General features: G+C 39.6%; 1 long non-coding RNA gene and 1 other non-coding gene across 2 annotated transcripts; both read left to right on the top strand.

Annotated features, from left to right (window-relative positions):
• The first annotated feature begins 3596 nt into the window (after positions 1–3596).
• On the top strand, positions 3597–4504 carry LOC120259269. Its single transcript, XR_005536086.1, has 3 exons — positions 3597–3638; positions 4281–4350; positions 4477–4504. It is a non-coding gene; the product is annotated as an uncharacterized LOC120259269 (long non-coding RNA).
• Positions 4505–18941: 14437 nt separating this feature from the next.
• Positions 18942–19048, top strand: LOC120267279. Its single transcript, XR_005538431.1, has one exon. It is a non-coding gene; the product is annotated as a small nucleolar RNA R71 (small nucleolar RNA).
• Positions 19049–20197: the final 1149 nt, after the last annotated feature.

Raw genomic sequence — 20197 nt, 5'->3', positions numbered from 1 at the left:
ACAAATATTTCTTTCATGTGTTCACTACATATGGCTGCAACTGAGTTTTATGGCGCAGCTACATCAGCCATAACTTTCTCATTGTTGCTCAAATTATAATGATGTCATTGCGAGAGATTCAAAGTTAATAGTCCACAAAATTACCAATATTTCTTTCGTGTGTTCACATCATATGGTTGTTACTGAGTTTTATGGTGTAGCTACATATAATCAGCCATAACTTTCTCTTTTCTGCTCTAATTACAATGATTCAGGTAGCATTCAAAAAAAGACCACAAGATCTATATTTTTAAATGATGTTATTGCATGAGATTCAAAGTGAATAGTGGAGAAAATGACCAAATATTTCTTTCATGTTTTCACTTCATATGGTTGCGACTGAGTTTATTGCGTCACTTCATAGAATCAGTCATAGCTTTGTAGCTTCATCTCTAATTGCACTAATTCTGGTGATGTACGAAAACATACCTCAAGATCAATATTTTCAAATGATGTCATTATCTAAGATTCAAAGTGAATAGTTAAGAAAATAACCAAAATTGCTATCCCATGTCAATTCAGATGGCTGTAGATAAGTTTTATGGTGTAGCTACACAGAATCACCTCAAGATCTATATTTTTAAGTAATGTTGTTATTCAAGATTTGAAGTGAATAGTTGAGAAAGAAATCAATATTTCTATCACGTGTTCACTCTATATTTTATAGCTAAGTTTTATGGTGAAGTTGCACAGAATTAACCATAACTTTCTCATTGCTGCTCTAATTGCAATGATTCAGGTGGCGTTGTAAGACATGCCTCAAGATCTATATTTTTGAATGACATTATTATATCAAATTCAAAATGACAGGTTGAGAAAATTACCAGCATTTCTATCCCATGTTTACAGTTTATTCAATCACTAAATGATAAAAAATAAAAACTAGAAATCAAACGAAGCATAAAAACTACTTTTGTTACTTCCAAAGAAACACTTGTTTTATGTCACGAGCCTGATGTACCTGCTCTTACCTAAGGTCAGATTCTCTCCCTTGTCATTCCAATTACTCTTCCCAAAATAATATTTTAAGTGGTACCCATTTACCTTGAACGTACCTCTCTTGGGGTGAGTTATCTCTACAACACGATAGGGGAAAATTTACTCAACCATGAACGATCCCGACCACTTTGATTTCAACTTACTAGGAAACAACCTCAATCTTGAATTAAAAAGTACTTGGTCTCCTTCTTGGAATTCCTTACTGCATCTGAGGGTCTGGTCATGGTATTTCTCTGTGTACTCTTTGTAAATCTTTAAATTGTTGTAGGCAGTTATCCGCCATTATTGAAGCCCCTAGAGTTGTAACTTCCTCTTTCTTCCATGACAAACGCTTTTTTGCATGTGAACCGCAAGTGCACGGGTTTGTCGAAGTAATAATACCCTGGTGAGTAGGTAGTAGTATCCCCAGGGAATAATGATCAGAAACACCAAGATTGTTATTTAACTAGAATGAAGATGAATTGATAGTGGTGTGAACAAAGTTAATGAAAATGAAAATAAAGAAAAAAGACGGAAGAGAGACGCTATAAAAATGAGAGGAAAGACAATCAATAGCAAATGGGGCACCCGGACATTGCTCCCCCTAGAACAATTGCTTCAAGTGCCAAACCAACTATTATGTCTCCTAACTGATGCTTAATGAGTCATGGAAATCGTAGAATACACGATCCCAAACCTAATGTCAACCGTGACTAACCCTACACTATGCCCAGGCAAAGAAATCACTCAGTCTTAACACCTCACAATGTGTAAAGTTGCTTAAAGCTCTGGGGACTCCAAGTGATAAACCCTATTCCCTAACATAAATCTAACCCTTTGGTCCATGCGAAAGACTTCTAGTCACAATTAAGCCCCAGCACTAAGGAATACTTCAATGCTTCACTCTATTGCTTGTGTAACTAAGCCCCAGCGGACTTCCTCTCTTAACACTTTACTCTATTGTGACCGCAAAGTACTCTTGGAACACGGAGGTAGGATAAATCACACCGAAGTGAAAAATGGACGTTCCGCTACCTCTCTACTCACCCTCTCGACCCTCTCCAATCTATCTTTGTCTAACACTCATGGTGTGTCACTCACTCACAGGGATTACCAATGTAGGCTCTCAACCCTAGTATCACTCTAAGGGAAAAACCATTTAATAAGTAAGCATTTAAGATTGGAACTCAATTAAAGACATCAATTAAAGAAACATAATAAAAGGTCAAATAAACAAAATCATCCTAGGGTTTACAAGTCCAAGTACCCACTAGGGGTTTAGGCCTCCATAAAGCAAGATACAATCAATAATGAAATTGAAAGTAAAAGCATTCAATCCATAAGTAAAACCCCCTTGGTGTCCGTGTCGATAGTCTTGTGGAGTAGCCGCGTCTTCTCCAAAGGTTCTCTCATCAAACCTAGGGCACACTACGACGAATCGGTGGTGATGAAAGCACCCACAATAACTATCTTCGAAGGAACGCGGTGTTGAAGGTCGTAGAGCCACTCCAATAAGCTAGCCAAATACCCTCTATACCTTAGCCGTGAGCGCCTCCAAAGATGGTTAAGAGATGGGCAAAAGATGGGAAAAATATTCCCTTATCAGGCTGAAATAGTGGCTTTAAACAGGCTAGAAGCGGGCATCCTCACGCCCATGTGAATCCGCAGGAATTGATTTTTCTGCGGCCTGTGACCAGTAACTGTTACAATAATTTTACTACTGTGATTTTCTACAGTAACCTGCTATAATACTCCACCAAAATACTCCCGAATCCACACTTTTCATCAAGGCCATATGAATGTGCACACATTCATGTGGTAGATCGCGTTGCTTCTTCAACAAAATCACATTTGATGACAATCTTACTAGGTTTGCATAAGTCGACACACATGAGTGTGACTGCCTTTGTGCTCCTTGACTTTGCATGTTCACTCGAGCACAATGGAGGTTGGCACATACTCACGTGTCTTTGAGCACAACTTGTGTCTTCACATTTGTTCACTCTAAGATTTCATCAACAACATGCATTCATGATTTACTTTGGCTTCTTTCTTCCATACTTGTCTTCACAATCCTACATGCACAAAAGTAACACAAATACATATGTATGAGTGATAAAATCTGAGAAAAGTAATGCTCATTGTAAGAAAAGTATACTTTCGTACTACTAGTACACAAACACTTATCATTCTTGCAAGATGAATAATAAGATTTAAGCTTTTTATAGCTCAATATGCTCTGTGTTCGAGTTCTTCAAGTAGATGGCAGGCCTTCCCATACAAAAGCCTATACTAGGATACCTAGCTAGTCACTCTCCTTTCCATTTTCTTGAATGCACAAGGGCATTGTTGTCTTTTATCAAATACTTATTCACTCTAGTCTTTGTTTTATATGCATGAGGGTAACTTAGTCATTTCTTAAAGTCCATGGCATTTTGGTTGATATATTTAAGTTGTAAGGGCAAAAGGGTCATTTCCCCTTAAAACCTTATCCATTCCTTTAAATACAAGGTTCCTTAGAGACTAAGCTTCTCATTCATCTCTTAACTCTTCTCTTCTTCATTCCAATAGCTGGCCATCTTTTCTTCTTGCCAAACTTTGTGTGGTTTGAAGTTTAGAAGGTAATGATCCATTCCTTTGATTTATTTTGTTAAGGTATGCATATCCTATGTTGTGGTTGTGTTTTTAACTCTTCAAATCATTATTTAACTCTCATGCTCTTCCATGGAAACTTGTTCTCAAAACCTTTGTAATTGTTTGGCTATTTAAAGGTTGTTTGAGTTGTGAATCCCTTGTATTGCACCCTTGTATCCATTGAATTAGTATTCCTTTGAATTCCATGAGTTTTGATGGCATTTTTGTGGAGTTTTGGTGGGGAAAAGAAGGGCATTTAAGGTATTAAAACTATGCCATAGATTTGTTGATTCATGTGTCTTTTAGTTGCCAATTGTATGGTTTTGAGAACTTGGTGTCTTTCCCTTGAATTGTTGATCAGTTCGATCTCGAATACTGTAGCAATAGCTAAAGTTAGTATAGCACTGGTGAGTTCTCCTTGTTTTCTTGGTTTCTTTGGCTTAGAGGGAAGCCTAGAACCTTAGGAATTCTTTATGGAAATCCTAAGGTTTGTTTTGAGCTAAACTTTGACCTCATTAAGGTTTGTTTTGCGTGCATAATCTTGGAGTTTTTCTTGGTGTTTCTTTGGCTTACTCTTTTATTGTTGTGTGTGTGTGTTTTTGTGTGTGTGTGTGGTCTTGGTTGGTTAGGTGGTGAGGGTTCGGCTCATGACAAGGAGTAGGCGGAGAAGTAACACTCGTGTGGGCTAGCCTAAGTTTGGTGAGTGGGATTATTGATAAATGCTTGTGCATTAGTAATATGTAGTATTCTTTTTTTTACGATGAGCATTACTTTAATCAGATTTTAGCCCTAACACATGTGTATTTGTGAACTTCATGCATGAAGGGTTTTGAGGCCAAATATGAAAGAAAGAAGCCAAAGTAGATTATGATTATACTTTGTTGATGAAGTCTTGAAGTGATCAAATGTGAAGACATAAGTTGTGATCGAAGATACATGAATGTGTGCCAACCTCCATGCACTCAAGAAATTACATGGTTTGCAGGGGCACAAAAACAGTCACATTTGCGTATTCTGACTTGTGCAATGTTAGCAAGATCTTCACCAATATGGCATTTTATTGAAAAAGCGATGTGATCTACGGCATAGACGTGTGCCTGTTTATGTTGCCTCGATGAAAAGTATGGATTCACTGTAGCAAATCACTGTAGTGTGCCGTTTTACGTGATTTGGGAGTACTGTAGCAGACAATGTAGTAAATATCTGTAGTGATTTACTGCAGTAGTTACTGTTTACAGCCCCGCAGAAAATCAGATTTCCAGAAATCCACACCGGCGTGTGGAAATTCCACACGCCCGTATGGATGCCCGATTCCAGCCCTTTATAAAGCCGCGACTTGTACAGATTTGGGGATCCATCTTTCATCCTTTCTTACTGTCTTTTCTCCAACTTTTGGGAGGCCGACGGCTAGGGTTTATAGGGGTTTTGACAAGGGTTTTGGAGTGGTTCTACAGCTTCAACACCGCGTTTCTCTTGGAAGATAGTCATTGGGGGAGCTTTCGTCAGCACCGATCCAACGAGTTGTGTCCTAGGCTTGATAAGAGGACCTTTGGGAGGACAAGGCTACTCCACAATACCATCAACATGAATACTAAAGGGGTTACCTTATGGATTACATGTTTTTACTTTCAATTTCATTATTAATTGTATCTTGCTCTATGGAGAGCTAAACCCCCTAGTTGGTACTTGGACTTGTAAACCTTAGGATGTTATTGTTTTATTGACCTTTTATTATGCTTTATTTCATTGATGTCTTTAATTGATTTCCAATTTGAATGCTTGTTGAATGATTTCTCTCTTAAAGTGACACTAGGGTTGAGAGTCCTTCTTGGTAGCCATTATGGATGAGTGACACACCATGAGGGATAGACAATGCAAGATTGGAGAGGGTTGAAAGGGTGAGTCAATAGGTAGCGGAGCGTCCCCTTTCCCCTCCGGTGTGATTTATCCTACCTCCATATTCCTAGAGTTCTTTGTGGTTATAATAGAGTGAAGTGCTAAGAGGAGAACTCCGCTGGGGCTTAGTTGTGTGAGCAACAGAGTGAAGCGTTGAAGTAATCCTTAGTATCTGGGGCTTAATCGTAACTAGGGGTCTTTCGCATGGACCAAGGGGTTAGATCTATATATAGGAATAGGGTTTGTCACTTGGAATCCCTCGAGCTTCTTGCAACTATACACAGTGGAAGATGTTCAGACTAAGCGATTTCTCCACTGGGGCATAGTGTATAGTTAGTCACGGTTGACCTTAGGTTTGGGACCGTGTATTTTAAGATCTCCATGAGTCATTAACCATCATTTAGGATACATAATAGTTGGTCTTGCACTTGAACCAATAGTCCTAGGGGGAGCAATGTCCGAGTGCCCCACTTTCTATCGATTGCATTTCCTCTCATTTAATCGTGCCTCTCTTTCTTATTTTCTTTAGTCTTGTTCACTTTGATTTTATCCACACTATTATTGTGCCATCTTTACTTAGTTAAGTAGCAATCGTTGTGTTTCTATTCACTATTCCCTGTGGATACGATAACCCACTCACCTGGGATTTATTACTTCGACAAACCTGTGCACTTGCGGCTCACTCGCAAAGGGAGTTGCCAAGTTTTGGTGCCGTTGCGAGGGAATAGGTGTTTAGAGATATTTTGCACTTTGCTATTTAGCTATTCATCGTTTATTCTATTTCACCTTTTCTTATTCCGTCATTATTCTAATTTGTTTTCTTCTTTGATTATAGGAAAAATGATCAACATACCTGAATTATTTGACACAATCAAGGGAATGGTTGAAAATATAGAACAGAAAGTTCAGTTGATTGCAGTGCAATCCACATCATGTTGTTCCGTGCAAGAGCAATTCACCATTAACAATCTCATGGAAAAACCAGTTGTTGATTACATTGACAGAATTCAGGATCAGAGTTACGAGTTGGATAGTGTGCTGGATCAGTTTGAAAAGTTTGCATTTGCATCTATGAGCATTCATTAGGAAGAAAGTTTGGAGAGAGAGTCCTTGCTCAGTTTGAATCCTTCTATCATAAACAAAGACAAAACTTTTCTCGTTGGGTGTGTCAACTTTGGGGTAGGAAATCTGCGAGATAGAGGATGTTGTTGTCATTGAAGACCATTCAGATGCACATGTACAAGCAGAGGAGATAGAGAATGATCTCGAACAAGGGTCTGACGATTTTGAGGAAATTGACAAATTGAAGGAAAGAAGATTGTGACCATTAATTGAGGAACCACCTGAGTTAGAGCTGAAAACTTTACCGAAACATTTCGAATATGCTTTCCTAATGGAAGAACCTAAGCTCCCGGTGATTGTGGCTTTGAACCTCTCTCCAGATCAGAAGGACAAGCTTGTGAGCATGTTAACAAAATATAAATCTGCCATTGCTTGGAAGACCTCTGATATAAAAGGCCTAAATCCTTCATTTTGCACTCGTAAGATCTTAATGGAGGACAATTGCAAGTTGGTGATTCAACCACAGAGAAGATTGAATCCAAACATGAAGGAAGTTGTCAAGGCAGAGGTGGTAAAACTGCTAGATGCACGAATCATTTATTCTATCTCAAACAGTGCGTGGGTGAGCCCAATTCAAGTAGTCCCGAAGAAGGGGGGAATAATGGTTGTGAGAAATGAAAATAGTGAACTAATTCCAACCAGGACAGTTACAGGTTGGCGTGTTTGCATTGACTACATAAGGCTAACTGATGCAACTTGAAAGTACCATTTTCCATTGCCATTCATTGATCAGATGTTGGAGCGGTTGGCAAGGGCATCAGTTTTATTGCTTCCTTGATGGTATATCGGGGTATTTTCAAATTCCTATAGCTCTAGAGGATCAAAGGAAGATGACATTTACTTGCCCCTACGGTACTTTTGCTTATAGAAGAATGCCTATCGGGTTGTGTAATGCACCAGTGACATTTCAATGTTGCATGACAACCATCTTCGATGATCTCTTGGAAGATATCATGGAGGTGTTCATGGATGATTTTTCAGTATACAGAGATTCCTTTGACATTTGTTTAACGAATTTGGAAAGAGTCTTATTGAGATGTGAAGAGACAAATCTTGTTCTTAATTAGGAGAAGCGCCATTTTATGGTCTAAGAAGACATTGTCCTTGGACATAAGATTTCTTAAGTGGGAATGGAGGTGGATAAGGCAAAGATTGAAGTCATAGAAAAGCTTCCTCTACCTACAAATGTAAAAGGTTTCTTAGTTTCTTGGGACATACGGGTTTTTATAGAAGGTTCATCAAGGACTTTTTGAAAATCATCCAGCCATTGACTAAACTCCTTGAAAAGGATGTTCCCTTTGACTTTGTAAATGATTGTCTGATAGCGTTCAACTTGTTGAAGGAGAAATTAGTTCAAGCACCATTTTTAACCGTACCAGATTGGAACGTGCCCTTTGAGCTCATGCGCGGCGCAAGTGATTATGCTGTTGGAGCAGTTTTGGGTCAAAGGAAAGATAGGCAATTCCAACCGATCTATTATGCTAGCAAGACTCTCACAAGTGCTCAAGAGAAGTATACAACCACCAAAAAAGAGTTGTTAGCAGTGGTGTTTGCTTTCAACAAGGTGAAACCATACCTCATCTTGTCTAGGGTCACCATATTTACTGATCACTCGCCACTCCGCAATCTTATGAACAAGGCTGATGCAAAACTGAGTTTGATTTGTTGGATCCTATTGTTGCAAGAGTTCGATATGGAGATAAAAGACAAGAAAGGAACCAAAAATGTGGTTGTAGACGATTTGTCTTGATTAGAAGGGTGTGAAGGTCAAGAGCCAGCTAGCAAAGAGATTAATGATTACTTTCCTGAGGAACATTTGTATACAGTTCAAAGTTCAGAATCAGAGAGCACTCCATGGTTCGTAGATTTTGCAAACTACTTGTCAGGGAGAGTACTTAAGCAGGGCCTCACATTCTAGTAAAAGAAGAAGTCCTTCAATGATTTGAGGAATTATTTCTGGGATGATCCGTACATGTTCCGCATTTTGTGCAGATCATGTAGTTCGAAGATGTGTATCAAGGGAAGAAGGGTGGAATATCCTTGCACATTGTCACACAGGGTTAGTCGGGGGGCCATTATGCTTCGCGTAGAATGGCTGAAAAGGCTTTGGCTGCCGGATTTTATTGGCCGACTTTATTCCAGGATGCACATCTGTTTATTCTTCAATTCGACAGTTGTTAAATGGCTAAAAATCTATCACGACGGGATGAAATGCTTCAGAATCCAATTCAATTTTGTGAGGTATTTGATGTTGACTTTATGGTCCCATGTCCAAAGTCTAACGGTAATAAATACATTCTGGTTGCGGTTGACTATGTCTCTAACTAGGTCGAGGCTCAAGCTTTACCTACAAACGATGCTAGGACCGTGGTAAAATATTTGAAGAGGTTGTTCACTCGATCTTTGAAACCCCTCCCGAATTATCATTAGTGATCGAGGGAATCATTTATGTAACACTCAGCTTGAGAAAGTGTTGAAGAGGTATGGAGTGCATCATCGCCTTGCTACCCCCTACCACCCACAGAGGAGAGGTCAGGTGGAAGTCACAAATAGAGAACTTAAGAGAATTTTGACAAAATCCGTAGAACAAGGAAAGTTTTGTTGGTCGGAATGCTTGGATGACACACTTTGGGCTCACAGAACGGCATATAAAACTCAAATAGAACTCCCTATAACTTGGTATATGGTAAATCGTGTCACTTACCCATGGAGTTAGAGCATAAAGCCTATTGGGCCATCAAGGCCATGAATTTTGACTTGAGGAAGGCGGGTGAACAAAGAATGCTTCATCTCAATGAGTCGGATGAATGGAGGTAAGTAAAGATGACAAGGAAGTATTCTTTCTCCAAGATCCCTCATGAGGTAAGGTAAGGTACATCAAGATTAGTGACGTTAAACAAGCACTTCTTAGGAGGCAACCCAAGTTCTTTACTGTTTTTCTAGATTTTAGTTCGCGTTTGCATGAATAAGAGCTTATATGTTGGTGTCTTGATTGTTTACATGCTATTGTTGTGATTTTCTCGTGGATTATTTGCTATTTTTGTGTGCATAAATGTGTGTGGCGGAATTTCTTGGTCGTTTGAGCATGCTCTTCATGATTCACTAGTTCATTTTGCATTGTCGAAGTAGGCTCTGAGTGTGTATACATGTCTAGGAATTTTTCGGCAGAGCTTGCAGATTTTTCTAAGTCATCCAGAGAAGACACACGCTGGTGTGGAAATTCCACACAGGCATATGTTTTCATTCAGAGCTCATCCCGAAAGGACATAGGGGCGTGTGTTTGCCCTAGTGAATGACCTTGTCGCAGTCACACGCCTGTGTGTTGATTCCACACGAGCGTGCATTTCTTTGCAGAGATTTAGAGATTTATCCCGAGAAGACACAGGGGCGTGCGTCTGCCCTTGTGTCTGACCCTGTGACAAACACACGGGCGTGGGTAATTTCCACATGCCCGTGTGGATCTCTGCAGAGAATTCTCCCTCTGCGTGTTCAACCCGAGATACATCGACTTCATCTGCGATACGACTCCTAAAACTTACATCTTTCACCCGCAGGGGTCTCTCTCTCTCACATGATTCTCGTGTTCAAGGGCAAACCCTAAAAGCTTCTTGTTAGATCCAGAAAATCAAAATTATGTCATTGTGAAATCTATTGTATTAATTTGTGGCTTTCTTTTTTTCTTTGTTGTTTTTCAGCAAGATGAGAAGGGCGGTGTGTCTTTGGAGGTGAAAGGGTGAGAAGAGGAAGATTCCTTTCATTGTTCGTCTTCAAGAGAAAGAAAGACCAGATTTTCAGCTTTTGATTTGGTTTTCTTTAAGAAGGATTGTTTAAAAGCAAAGAGCAATCTTTGGATTTCTCAAAAAAAAAAAGAATCCTTTTTTTATTTAGCTGATATGAGGCTAGTTTATGATCGTGATCAGTTGTGTTTGTTCTTGAAAGGGAAAGGAAATATGGTTTCTTTTTGTGAACCTTTTATTTTTCTTTTGGGGGAGTGAGAGAAAGCAAAGTTCAGAAAATTGTGAAAAATAAAGCCTTTTTTTGTCTAATGATTTGGAAAGTGTAAGATCCAATCTGTTCTTATCGGATACGAGTCCCTGATTTTTATTTCTGGTCTAATTTGTTCATGGTAACCATGGATGATTGATATTTGGTGATCTCTATCATCACTAAAATAATTTAAAATAATTTCCATTATAATAATAATACTTTACATAAAATATTAAGAATAATTTTAAATAATCCTCACTTCAATAATTACCACTCTAATAATAATCAAAATATTATTAAAGTAATTTAAATAATTACTTTTTTAATAATTAATAATAATTATAATTTTAAATATTGCTTTTTGATTATTTAAATAATTATAAAAGAGATGAGGGGTTAAAATATAAAATTAGGATTTTTATTAATTTAAAAATGGCCAGTCAACACATGGGTGCTGATTATGCATTAATGTGATAGTCCTAGGGTCATTTTGCCAAAAACAAATTGCCCTAGGGTCATTTTGACAATATTAAAAAAAGTTATGGTGAATTTGGGAATAAGCCCCTAATTATCTCTTTGTTTTCCCTTAATGAAAAATAAAAGATTTTATTATCTTGGTTTTAATATTTATGTTGTTTCAAAAAAATTGTTGAGATTCATCTTCATCTTTTCTACAGCTTTTTCTCTTGCCATCATTCGGGCTGTCAATCTCGATTTCGAGGGTTTCTCCAAAGGACACAAGAATCACTTGTGATGGTTTGGAGAGGTTGTTCTTTGCCCTGTCGTTGCTTGAGGATCTCACTTTAGACCTTTCCTAGAATGTTAGAGATACAAGGCCGGTATTCAAAGAGTAGAGCTACAAGTGTCCCAGATTTAGTATATTACACGAACTAAATAGAGTATTCTACCGAAAAAAAATGTATGATTGATTTTAACAATGGATACAATGTTTATTGTTTCTATTAATGCTATTGAGGTTAATAAAAAAATATTTAATTTATATTGATTTAGATGAATATCTTTATATAGATTAATTTTAATATTCTATTTTCACAAATTTTCAATCATCACAGGTGATACTATAATAGAAAACACAACAATTGAGATTCTTGGTGATAAACTTGGTGAAAAGTATGTGCATCCAAATGACCATATTAACAGAGCACAATGTTCAAATGACACATTCCTAATTCAAGTCTATTTTATAATTTAGGAACTATGTCATAGCCCGGGGTACTCCATTTGCCTTAAGTTTGAGGGGTCTCCAGTTCGAGCTCTTTAACTAGCAATGCACAAATTCAATGTAGAAGGTTTGCGAGAAGTACTTCCTCTATCTTCTAGGGTTGCATGGAAAAGGAAATTACCCCATGAGGTCTGTATACGAGGGCGCATCATCTATGAAGATCAGTAGCTCAGTAAAAAATGGGATGCCCCTTGCGAGTGCGGATCACAAGTGAACAGGTTGTCGAAGTAATAAAGTACCCTGGTGAGTGGGTAGTCGTATCCACAGGGAATAGTGGCCAGAAAGACAAGTATTGCTATTTTGCTATAGTGAAGATGATTCAAGACTGATGTGAACGATATCAATACAAATAGAAATAAAGTAATGTAGAAAGAGATGCAATAGAATTAAAGAGAGGCAATCGATAGAAAATGGGGCACTTGACATTGCTCACCCTAGGACTATTGTTTCAAGTGTAAGACTCCTCATTATACCTCCTAACTAATGTCTAATGAGTCATGGAAATCCTAAGGTACATGGTAACAAACCTAAGGACAACCATGACTAGCCCTCACACTATGGCCTGCGGAAAGGGATACTCTCGATGCCTCACACTATAGGAGGTTGCAAGATGCTCTGGGGACTCCAAGTGATAAACCCTATTTTCTAATATAGATCTAACTATTTGGTCGAGGCGAAAGACCCCTAGTCACAACTAAGCCCCAACACTAGGGATTATTTCAACGCTTCACTCTGTTGCTTGCGCAACTAAGAACCTGCGGAGTTTGTCTATTAGCACTTCACTCTATCATGACCGTAAAGAAATCTTGGGACGTTCCACCAATAACTATCTCCCGAAGTAACGCGATGTCGAAGGTCGTAGAACCACTCCAAAGATCTAGCAAAGCCTCTCTAAACTCTAGCCGAGAGAGCCTTCAAAGATGGGGAAAAGACGCGAAAAGGGGCTCCTAAAAGGATGTCAATTAGCGGCATAAATAGGGCTGGAATTGGGCATGCACACGCCCAATTCCAGGAAACTGATTTTCTACGAGTTGTGAACTGTAATTGCTACAGTGATTTGCACACACTCACATGTCTTTGAGCATAACTTGTGTCTTAACTTTTGTTCAATCCAAGATTTCATCAAAAATTACATCCACGATCTACTTTTGGTTCCTTTCTTCCACGCTTGTATCTACAACCCTTCATGCACAAAAGAACACAAATACACATGCATAAGCGCCAAAATCTAAGAAAAGTAATGCTTATTGTAAGAAAAGAATACTTCGTATTACTATTACACAAGCGCTTATCAAACTCCCCCACACTTAATCTTTTGCTTTTTCTAAAGAAAAAATAGAACATTAAAGCATATAAGCAGGAAAATTGGAAGTGCTTGGCCTTAGGGTCACCAAAAGCATGCAAGAGAAGCATTCTACAAGTAAGTAAAAATTTAAACACTGAATAAGAAAAATCAATGCTCTAGCTAAAAATTTGAATAAAAAAGGACAACAACCCGATATCATGTAAGTGTGTGTAAACTCACTCAATTCAACCCAACAAATACTCCTCAAAGCTCTAAGTAAGCGAGAGTTATTTATTTACAAAAACGAAAGAAAAGGCTGTAGCTTCACACATCCTCTAAAGTAGCAATTTCCTAAGCGGCCGCTAAGGTGGATTTCACACTTTTTAGGTGGTAGCTCTTTCTATCGAGGCAGTAGCTTTCACTCATATCATGAAATAGCTCTTTCTCTCATTAGGGCATAACTAGTATCCGACTTATGAGAGTAGCTTCATGCTTCATAGGTGGTAGCTCTTTCCATCTCTCCAATGCATAACCAAACACACATATACATACCATTTTTTTTTCAACGAAATTAAAACAAGAAACAAACTAAAACAGTCTCTTAAACATCGAACTTGAGTTTCCATAAGGTTTAATGAGTGAGTTGTGCAATAAGTGTCAATCGGGAAAAAAATTCCTAAGAATTCAAGTAAAACTAGAGCATGAGAAAATTCAATGTTAAAAATTCTCCTAAACTCAAGAATACAGACATTGCAACTAAGGTGAACCGCCATTTTCTACATGGGCATGAACAATGAAGCATAAGTATAGAACATGTGTAAATGTGAACTCCCCCCACCCCCACCCCACTCCCACACACACACTTAAGATGTACCATTGCTCTCAATGTACGCATGCAAGCACAATAAAACTTATAACAATCAAAAACATGTATCATGGGCGATTGAATATATACTCCCCTGAACTAATAATGGTACGTTTGATGGAGCTAATTTCATTGAGAGTTGAGTTCCAACGGGTTATAGAGCTCACACGGCCATGTGAATACCACATTGACCGTGTCCATGACTATTCCTCAAATTCCAGACTGACAGGACCATCTACATGTAAACACAAAGGGGTTCACTGAAGCTCAATAAAAACAAAATAAAGTCGAGTATATAAAGATATTAAAATGAAATATAACTAGAAACACTGAAATAAAAGATAAACTCAAAAGGAAGATCCTTTCAGAGCAGTACACCTCCAAAATAATGCAGAAATAAAATACTAAAAATAAAAGCAACTAAGAATAAAGACACCTTCAGCGTCCGTGTCCTGCTCGGTCAACTCTGCCATTGTTGATGCTGGATCAACTAATGCTGGTGCTACTGGAACTGGTGATGCTATCGGTGATGCTGGAGGAGTCAGAGGAACTCGGGGTCTCATGACAAAGGGCGAGGTCTGGAGCGCCGCTTAGATAGCGCGAACCTCAGCCAAGTCAGTCTGGAGCATTCCCATAGCATTCTCGAGCCTCTCAAAGCAATTATGGGCTTAAGATGGAGATTGAACATGCACTGGAGGTGGCTCCTGTGCTGTGGAAGATGCCTCTGTCTCCAAATACTCCTGCTACGGCTCATGCACAGGTTGAGATACCCCTGCTGCATCTGTCTCGGCCCCGACTGGCTCTGGTGGGGGCATATTCATCACGTAAACCCCGCCTCTATACGTCTTGATCATACCCATCAATCGCATCATCTCGAGATCAATGGGAGAGTGTACTATAATCTTCTGAGCCCCTCGAATGGCGTCTAGAAGGCCAATCCCTATGATAAGTCTGGTGACGTATGGGCCTGAGAAGATCACCACGACTCTCGCATACTTCCCCTGATGCCTCAAATACTCTGCCAAGATTTGTCCCAAGTGAATAGGCTCGATCTGCACCATGGAGTACAAATATAACAACTCCTGTCTGCTCAAAACTCTAGTGTTGTCACTACTGCCATTTACTGATTTGCTCAGGATGGCGTGAATGTAACTCGGTAGAGGGAGGCATGTTGCCTCATCATAAAGACCTAGTCGGACAAAAAAGTATGTGACACTCATGCTATGACACTGTCCGAATGCTTTAAATAGAATGTCATCTATACTGTCAAAGATGTTGTAGGAACGGTCTAACTCAAAAGACGCAAGCATCTCCAAAGTCAACATACAGATCGTCAGCTCCCATATGGATAGCAACCATCTCCAACTACCCATAGCAAGGAGCTCCTCAACCTCATCTGCCATATCATCTACTAGTTGGACCTCTCTCAGTACACTCAAGTTTGGGAATCGCGTCTACCCGAACTTGAGCGTCGACAATCTCATAAATCAAGCCTGGTGCTCGGGAATCGTGAACTCCATGTGCTCTGGATCAGGTGAGCGCTCACGTGGACGCTTGCCGACAGCCTTCTTCTTCCTGGGTGCCATATCTACAAGAATTGAAATAGAATTGATCAAATTAACTTGAAAATCTAATTCTGCAAACATCCACACGATCGTGTGAAAATTCCACATGCCCGTGTGGATCTTCGGGAGTGAAGGCCACAGAGGCACTATGCAGAAATCCCTCGAATACATCAAAATTCACTCAAAATTCTTTCCAAAAGCTCGCATCAACCATTTAAACATGAAATCGAACAAACAAGCACCAGTTTAAGCAAAATAAATCAATATTGGCGAAGAAAAAGGAAAGAGGGCTTACCGACGAAATGCAACTACAAAACCTTAAAAACGGTCGGAAAACTCTAATACAATCCCTCTTAATTGACGGTGGGAGGTCGGGAGAGTGAATAGATGAGTTCTATGAGTGCTAGGGAGTGAGAAGATGAAAAGGCACAAGAGGTTTATAAAAAAAAATCGCGGCCTTTTGAGTTCTGTACATCAACACAGGCGGGTGGAAATTACCTATGCCGGTGTGTCTCCACAGGAGCTATCACAGGGGCAGACACACGTCCCTGTGTGCTCTCAGGATAGCTCAAGTTGTCATTGAACGCATCCACACAGGCGTGTGGATATTTCCCACGCCCGTTTGCCCGCCTAACAAGGGCAGCTACACTCCCCTGTGGCCTCTCTTTCCACCCAAAAAAAAGGGCTAAATGTTCCACATGCCCCTGTGGGAATTCCACATGGCCGTGTGGATACTCATAGGGGTACTCACAGGGGCACTCACATGCCCCTGTGTGCTCTTGGGATGGAGGAGGACTCTCTGTAGAGGTTCACATGGGTGTGTGGAAATTACCCACGCCCATGTGTATTTCATAGGGTCATCCACAGGCGCATTCACATGCCCCTGTGTCTTCTCGGGATGGAGTCTGAGAATTTTGCAGAGATCCACACGCCCATGTGAAATTACCCACTGGCGTGTGACTGTCACAAGGCTGTTCACAGGGGTATTCACACGCCCCTATGTCCTCTCGGGATGAGCTCTGAACTGAAATAGACGTCCGTATGATAAATTCCACGTGGATGTGTGTATTCTCTAGATGACTTAGAAAAATCACAAATTCTGCAAAAACATTTTTGCACACTCATACACACAGGGCATGCATATATTATTAAAAACAGACTAGAGAATCATGGAAAAACAAGCTCAAACAAGCAAGAAACTTTTCCAATCACAATTAGGCACACTAAAACACCAACAATCCTTAAGAAAAACACAGCGATAGCATGTAAAAGTCAAGACACCAACACTCAAGCTCTTATTCATGCAAGAACTAAACTAAAAATCTAAAAAAACAGTAAAGACTTAGGTTGCCTCCCAAGAAGCGCTAGTTTAACGTCACTAAGCTTGACGTACCGCTTCTTATCTCACGGGGGTTCATAGATGAAAGTTGCCCTCTTACCTACAACTTGAAAGCACGATGAACATAATCTTTTCAAGGTAGAGGGAGTGTTATTGAGTTTGTTAGTAAAACAAGGGTTTGTCATCCTTACTCCATGCATGCACATCCCCACTAGTATTGGGGCACTTCTTGTGATGTCTCCTTGCTCTTTTCATCTTTTGGACCATCCTCTTCATGATTCCCGTGATAGGTTGCATCTTGTCCTCTAGATCAAGTGATAAGACTTCTTCATTCTCCACTTCTTGATCTTACAACCCCTTATATGGGTCCAAACACATCATTTCCTGCACGTATTGATCAATTAACTCATCAGTGGTGTCAAGAAAATATAAAGTATCATCAAAATCAAGAGAATGTTGCATGGCTTCAGCGAGGCGGTATGTCAACATGTCATCCCTAACCCGTAATGCCAACTCCCCACCGTCCATGTCAATGAGAGCATTCGAAGTGCGCAAGAACGGCCTCCCAAGTATCAACGAGATCTCGACATCCTCATCAACATCCAAGACCACAAGTCCACATGAAATATGTACTTGTCAACTTTCACAAGTACGTCTTCAGTGATGCCCCTCGGATGTCTTACTGTTCGGTCGGCAAATTGGAGTGTCATCCAAGTGAACATAGGCTCTCCCAAGCCAAGCTTCTGGAAGAATGTGTAAGGCATGATGTTGATGCTAGCCCTTGAGTCCACCAATGTATTTTCTTCCTCCAAAATACCAACGTTGCACGGAATGATGAAGCTTCCGGGGCCTTTTTTCTTATTCGGCATATTCTTTTACAACACCACCAAACATGAAGTATTTAAGATCACAGATGCACTCTCCTCCAACTTCTTCTTGTTGGTTAAGAGGTCCTTGAGAAACTTTACCTAGCGAGGCATTTGAGTCAATGCCCCGACAAATGGGATGTTGATGTGCAATTGCTTGAATAGACTCAAGAACTTCTTGTATTGCTCATCATTTTGCCGTTCTTTAATCTTGAAGGGTAAGGGATTCTTGGCTTGTAAGGTGGGGGTGCCATCTCCTTCTCTTTCGTTCTCTCTTCAACCTCCATGAACACAAATGACTCAACATTGATCTTCTCACTAGGGAGCCTACCCTCAACTTCATGACCACTTCTCAAAGTGATCGCCTTCGCATGGTTTCTTGGAAAGGTCTCTGTGTTGCTAGGCAAACTCCCTTGAGGTCTTTCCAAGAGTGACTTCGCATTTATCCAACTTGATTCTCCAAATTGTGCAATGATGCGGTATGGTTGAAAAGTGTGGCTTCAACCGATAGAAATCATGTATTTGATGATGAAATGAACTTGGTTAAAGCCTTCTCTGTTGGTAACCCGGTTTTCCAACCTTGAAACTCGATTCTTCATGTTCGGGGCTTGTTGTTGTTGTTGTTGTTGGAAACCTGGTGGTGCCATAGTTTTTTGTTGCCCTTGATTACTCCAAGAAAGGTTGGTAGATCCTCCATCCCAGATTGTAAGTATTGCTATACAGGTTTTCTTGACCTCTCATTGCATTACCTACAAAATCAACATGTTCTACGGAAGTGGTACCACCAATCAAAATAGGGCAATCAGGTGGTGCATGTCCTCCCCCACACCCAGTGCAACTCATCGCGGCCACCACTCTTGAAGAAGTTAGAGTGTCTAACTTCTTGCTCAATGAGTCAACCTGGGATGCCAATGATGTGATTAAACCGATCTCATGAAGTCCGACTATCTTCTTTCTATCCCGTGTGTTCCGCTGATAACTGTTCATAGCCATTTCTTCAATGAGATGTCGGGCTTTTTAGGGGTCTTGCTTTCTAAGGTGCGTCCTGCTGCAGCATCAAGTAACTGCTTCGTGCTTGGGTTCAACCCATTATAGAAAGTCTGAATGATCATCCACACGGGGAACCCATGTTGAGGACATTTCTGCAGGAGCTCCTTGAACCTATCCCATGCCTTAAAAAGAGACTCCAATTCTGTTTGCACAAAAGAAGATATCTCATTCCTAAGCTTCACAGATTTTCCAAGAGGGAAATATCGGCCAAGAAAAGCTTCAACCATATCCTCCCATGTAGTGATCAATGCTCTAGGTAATGAATGTAACCATTGCTTTGCTCTTCTTTTTAAGGAAAATGGGAAGGATCTCAACTTAATAGCATCATCCGTGACACCATTAATCTTGAGCATGTCGCACAAAAAGTTCTCAATGTGATTATTTGAATCCTCATCGGCTAAACCATTAAACTGTGCTGACTACTGTAACATCTGGATGAAGTCTAATTTAAGCTCAAAGATCTGAGCCGTAATCGGTGTCTACACAATGCTAGATTGCATGCCAAGAATTGCAGGTCTGGCATAATCTGAGAGTGTCCTCTGCTGCTTATTCTATTCTATCATATTATCAGATCCTTCACCTTCTATCTCAGCTTGATTAGACTGTTCTTACACAGGTTCTTTCCCCCTTCTATGAATTCTTCTTCCAATATCCAGATCACCTTCAACCAATGTCAAAGGGTTTCCTCGAGTCATAACCTGGAGCTACAACCAAAGAAAAAAAACAAAAAAAATGATGGAAGAATAAGAAAGTGTGAAATAAAACAAGTGATGAATAGCTAAAATAGCAAAGTGCAAAATGCATCCAAAACGCCTATTCCCTGGCAACGGTGCCAAAAACTTTGACACACCCCTTGCGAGTGCGTACCGTAAGTGCACGGTTTGTCGAAGTAATAAAGTATCTTGGTGAGTGAGTAGTCATATCCACATGGAATAGTGCTCAGAAATACAAGTATTGCTATTTAGCTATAGTGAAGATGATTCAAGAGTGATGTGAACGATATAAATACAAATAGAAATAAAGTAAAGAAGAAAGAGATGCAATAGAATTAAGGAGAGGCAATATCAATACAAATATCAGATACAATTTCTACCAAACTAGTAAAAGGAGAATTCGGCCAATAACCTATTGCATTTAATTCATAATATATAACCACCAATTTCCAGAAGCTAAGTCCTATTAATAAATCAATCTCATAAAACTTCGTCACTAGCATTAGTAAACGAAAACAAAAAGGAAATTAACCATTTTAATAACAGTTCTATTGGTTATTATTTAAAATATACCATGTTAAATTAAAGATGATCTATTTTTTCCGTGTTGAAATG

This window comes from Dioscorea cayenensis, chromosome 1, assembly GCF_009730915.1.
Source record: "Dioscorea cayenensis subsp. rotundata cultivar TDr96_F1 chromosome 1, TDr96_F1_v2_PseudoChromosome.rev07_lg8_w22 25.fasta, whole genome shotgun sequence".
Lineage (NCBI taxonomy): Eukaryota > Viridiplantae > Streptophyta > Magnoliopsida > Dioscoreales > Dioscoreaceae > Dioscorea > Dioscorea cayenensis.
This window is presented reverse-complemented; position numbering and strand designations above follow the sequence as displayed.